Source organism: Teleopsis dalmanni, chromosome 2 (assembly GCF_002237135.1).
Source record: "Teleopsis dalmanni isolate 2A chromosome 2, ASM223713v2, whole genome shotgun sequence".
Lineage (NCBI taxonomy): Eukaryota > Metazoa > Arthropoda > Insecta > Diptera > Diopsidae > Teleopsis > Teleopsis dalmanni.
In genome coordinates, this window is record NC_051847.1 from 120,952,504 (window position 1) to 120,958,666 (window position 6,163).

Here is a 6,163-nt window from a genome sequence, read left to right on the forward strand (position 1 = left end):
CGATGGTTTTTCTATATTTTCGTCAAGATCTACGACAGTTGCGGAGTTAGTGACAACTTTAATGCTTGAAGGATTAATAGCATTTGTATTAGTCGATGTTGTAACTATGTAGTCTATTATATTACTGGTTTGAACAGTGGAAGGCGAATTTGGGTCATTCATTTCATTAGGTTTTGTCTCCATAACATCTAAAGGACAATTTTCCATTAGATTTTCGGTAATTGCTTCAACTTGTTTAGCGTGTTCTCGTATAACAGATATGGTACTTAAAGGATCATTTTTAAGGCTTGTACGATCATCAAAGATATTAAGTGGTATAAAGAGAATTTTCATAGAATTTTCATATTTATCCAGGTTCACCAAAGCCACAGGAAGGACGTTTGATATATTTTTATTAAATATTGACGTTGTTTGTCCAGCTACACTCTCAGCTAACTTACCTGACTGGCTGTAATTCCTGTAGAAAGAACTACTAGGAGACATAGGAAAATTTCTAGTTTCAACTAGCCTTGGACGGTATGGACTCTCTTGTCGTGGGCGAAAATGTTGATGATTTGTCGTTGTATGTCCACGCAAACCGAAAGTTTCGGGAAAAACACATTTTGGAGAAGAACATATCGATAGCCGAGTGGATAGCTTAAATATAAAATTTAAGTAAAATAGAGTAAAAGAGAAATGAAATTATATAAAATATTTAAAATAAATTAAATTAAGCTTTAAGTTGTTTTTTTATTTTATATTATTTTACAAAAATATTCAGTGAATAATACTTAAATTATCTACGGATTGAAAATAGACAGAAATATTAAATTTATTTATTTATATATTATTTTATATAAATTTTAATTGCTGTTTAAAATTAATAAATAAAATTATTGGTTTTATTTATTTATTATTTATTTATTTATTTTAATTTATTGTTTATTTATATTTTATATGATTTAGAGTATATAAAACAGAAGAAAGAACAAAGATCATTTACAAAAAAAATAAAATTAATTAAATTAAATTATTTAAATAAAATAAATGAAGCAAAAATAAAACAAAATTGAAGCTTGCCAAAAACTTGAAGATGAAGTGTTATTTATGGATTTTTGTGGAAAAAAGTCCTGATAAATCCAGAGAATAAAAATGGAAGTTAGAAAAGTAACTGTTTAAAAATTGTTTTATTTAATCCTGTATATTTGTTATATTTTTATTATTTTGTACTTACTATTTATTTATTACTATTTGTTACTTTTTAAGTAATTAATTTAATTATTAAATAATCTGTTCAAAAATAATTTTAAATTTGATTCTAGCGATTATAATTCATAAAATAAGATTCACTGGTTCCACATTTATTTCATTTAAAAAACAATAAAAATATGAATACCTTTAGGATTTCAAGAAATGTCAAATCAAATTTAAAATAAAAATTTCATTAAAAAATAAAAGTCAAAGTCCATTTTTATGCATTCTTTAAATGATGATTTTTTAACAAACGCGTAATGTGAGTAATGCCGTACTTAAGGGATTTTGAACTATAATTTAGTCCACTTTCTAAATGTCGCACTATCGGAACATTTATTTACAAACTACTTCGGAGTTGGCAAAAGACTCTGAGAGGTGATGATGAAGAATCTTACAACATAACCACAACATAACCGCGGACGTCCAGGAGATCAAGTCATTTATGAAAACTGATTATTATTACTTACAGGCCAAAAATAAATATTAGCGACAAATTAAACTTTAATAATTTTTTGCAAATTTATTACCTTTTAAAGAGCAAAATATTTGCATAAATTAAAGCATTATTAAAACTTATTTAAATAGTTTAAGAAAAAAAAACGAAGTTTGTACTTACTTTGAATGTGTTGAGAATTTTGCTAAATATTCGCATGTTGAATATTCACTAAACAAATAATTTTGTTTTTGCCGGAAGATGAAAACGGTACTTATAAAAATAAACCAAAATTCTTGCAAATTTATCCAGTAAGCATTTTAGCTTTACTGAAACTGTTCGGAAGGAAATAAATTATAATGAACAACAAACATTTTTCTTTCTATATTTTAAATTTTTTATGTTAATATTTCAAAAAAAAAAAAGTAAACGCTTGCTTTTCTGCATTTCATTTATTTAATTAGATTACAGTATGTTTACACTGTAGCATTTAAAACACTGTAGCATTTCCACAATTAACTCACTGGTTACATAGGTGGGCGTTATCTGAATACTACAAATTAAAATTCCGATACTTAACTAAGGCACTGTTGTTTGATGGTCAGTATCCAAAACTGATATTCCAAAACTTAGTAGAATTCAGAGAACAGTTAAAGTTGGCATAATAAGCCCCCTTAGTAAATGCACTGTGAATGCTTTAATTGTGATGTTACATTATCTACACAACGATCTGCTTACAACAGCGCTGTCAGGATTAAAACAACAGATTGATTAACAGAACATACACAAGTACATAAGCGAGTTCTTAATAAAGTTTTCAACTTCCTGTACATACTATACATATAATGAAAACAGTCTATTTTATCTCATATTGATGTTTCGAAAGCTATTTCACAATAATATTTTTATCAAAAAAAAAAAATACAACATAACCAACTTTAAAAAGAATTATGATCTCAATTTTTACGGAAGCCACGAAAATATAATACGAGGTGGTTTTAGAAAAATGCTCTGTATTTGCATACATAAATTATTTTCTTTGGCTAGTATTTGTCCAGGCTAAAGTCTTAGTGGTTACGTACTAGGATAAGTTCGCCATTTTCATCAATAGCAAGAGGTGATTAAAGAATTTCAAACTTTTGTCATTAAATCGAAGCTAGTTAGTGAATATAAGCCGAAAATTGTGAGACTAAATCGATTCCTTGTCATCTTTTCTAATCACATTAAATATTTAAATTAGAAGTACATAATTTAGACATCTATCTTCCATGGACATCTCTCTGGGGATACCGGTTCACATTCTTTCGGATATCGTTCCTATTTTTGTTTTCTATAGCTAGTTCAAAATTTAACCTATTTTCACCTATTATCACTCAAAAACATATGTAACACTCAAGCCTCTGTAGACTAAGATTTGGCCTTGGGAACTTATTGAGACTAACTGCTACAATTTATTATGCTAAATGTAGTTCTTTTACAGAGAAGTTACATATTGCTTTTAATACTTGTATAAAAATTATGACAATTTAGACGAAAAAGAAACAATAGAGTTTATTATGTTACTACATACATTCCACTCTAATAATTATGTGCGCTAAAGATAAAGTTCACCCACTTCTATATGGGTGTGTAGCCTTCAGCACGCCCTCAAACAATAATATTCGTCAGCTAGAAATTGCACAAAGACAGGCTCTGAGAAGACTTTTCAAGGTGCCATGTTGCGTTAGGACGAATGACATCCTCAGGGACCTCAAGATTGATCCGATCAAAAAATACATAAAGGAGCCCTGAAACTATTTACGAAAACTGACAGATTTACCAACACCGCGTTATTAAATCTCAGAATGGTTACAGGCTCTTCGGGAAGGTATGCAGATCTGAAGTCAGTTATTGCTTAGTTATAAAACAAATTTAAAATTAAAGTCAAAAAAGAAATTGATATATAAAACTATTTTAAGTGAATAAAATAAGCCTTTAGGGGCCATGTTATGTAGAGTGTCTTGGGCTCGTCAAAAGAGGTAAGTATTTTTTAAAACATTTCTTTTTTACCAATACAATATATAATTGATACATAACAATATAAAAATAAGTTTATATATCAAATATATATTTATATATATATAATATATAATGTCATATATTATTTAACAAAAAATATTCATTTCAGTTGAATATCAGAACAGAGAATGGATGAGAGAAGAGCTCACAATTTGTATGGTGCATTTATAATGTTTGTAAATCAATAAAATAAGATATTATTATTAGGAAAAAAACAAAAGAATTGAAAAGATGTGGACTAAGGGCAGTAAGCATGCTTCGTTAGATCAGTTAACTTACTTAAAATTGCATGAATTACTTGAATCTCAAGTAAGTTTACTATTCTAACGACCTATACTATAAGTGACGAGGCACAGATAGCTTCAGCTCTCATGACCCAATATAAGTGACGAGGCACAGATAGCCTCGGCCCTCATGACCCTATTTGAACCGACATATTGTTTTTTCTCTCACTCTCAATTTTACAATTTACATTGATTTTGACGAGCCCATGGCCCTAAAGGAAGTTATTAAGGACGTGTGCCAGTGAGGCTAAGTTGATGCCAAACCAAATGGGACTTTTCTTGGGATTTTTTGCACTGCACACATTAAGCCATTTATCAATATGTATCGATACATCACTATATTATCGGCACTACTTAGAATTTCCCTCATTTAGAACGCAACTTATCCTAACTTGCACACGTCCTAAATTTAAATTAAAAATTTTTAAAATAAAGAAAAAAATTTATTGTTATTTATTTACTTAATTTTATTTTTGTAATTATCACTAACTGAAGTTCGCTTATTGTAAAGTGTAAACAAAGTATTAAACAAAAAATTTTTGTTTGCATTTATACCTTCGTTAACATCTACCATAGCAGGTTCCCACAGAAGTATAAAAGTATGAACAGCTGATTTTGTTTCTATTTGATTCACTGTCAAAACATACATATATAAAAGCGTTGTTTGCTTTTGTTGTTTTTTTTAATTTCCATTTATCAATAGTTCGTTATGAACACATCTCTATTGATGCCTTAGTTAGCTTGTCTCATAGTAAAGTTTAATAAAAAAAATGAACTTACTTGACAGTGAATTTAAATTTACGAATTTAAATAGACTTACTTGATGTTAAATTCGTAATTCGCAATAATTCAATTGTATAGCGAAATTTTGAATAATTTATCTATAGGCGTATTCGATGGCTAACAAGTATGGCAAAAAACAGCAAATTGCTGGCCTGTACTGGTTAAAATGTATGCAAAACAACAATAGGCCTTTTCGGTGGCTCGCAAGTACGGCAAAAAACAGCAAGTTGCTGGCCTATGCAGGCTTATACTGGCTGCAATTTACGCAAAACAACAACACTATTTTCTCTACCTCGGCCAGCTATGCTGGCCAACCACATCGGCCAGTAAAAAAAAATGTTACCAACGCAATAAGCGAACTATTGTGAACCTTCATTGAAAATTCCAACGAATAGTGCAATCCAATGTCAAAAATTGAGGAAATAAAAATTCAAACAGAATTCAAAAATTTGAAAAATATTGAAAAGTAAATAAGAAATAATAAGAATGGAGAAATCGTAAGTATTAAGCACATTGAATTTTTTATTATGTTAGTTATTACCAAGTAACATTTATTTTATTTCATTTAATTTGTAGTTTACATACGTAAAATTAATAAACAAACATAATTTTTGAAGTTTTTCTAAAAAATTTTTTATAGAAATACACCCAAACTAAAGGAAACGAAAGTGTTTTCTAGAGTGCTACTTGACACGAAAGGAAGAGAATCTTCAGAGGAGGTTGTTGCGGCATTCATAATATTTAAAAAATCCGTGAAACAACTTGCATCCCTCGGCCGCTGCAAAACGTTGCTTTCTTCTCCCAACATCGACAGTACCTACAAAAATTTACTTAGTGTTTTATTTTTAAATTTCCAATATTCTTACCATTCCTTTTAATTCCGTGTTCATTTTAATTTTATAATATTTTTATAAAAATATATTTGATTTATATGTACATATACAAGATTTGCTGTTTGTCAAAACAAAACATTTGGCAGATTGCAACAGTGATGCCAATGCCTAGCGTGGCCAACATAGGCCAACATGCATTTTTTGCCGTACTTGCGAGCCACCGAAAAGGCCTAATACTACTTTCTCTATCTAGGCCGGTAGTTGTGAAGTGACCAAGCACTTCAGTCAGTAAAGAAAAAAGTGTTACCAACGCAATAGGCGTACTACGAACCTTCATTAGAAATTCCAACGAATATTGCAATTATATGTCAAAAATCATATATAAAAAAAAAAATAAAATAAAATTCAAAAATATCATAAACTTGAAAATTGGGAAAAAAAATCAGGGTTTTATTTTGAAATTTTCAACATTCTTACCAATTTACCATCTTTTAATTCTGTATTCATATTAATTTTCAATTTGTATTAATTATTTATTT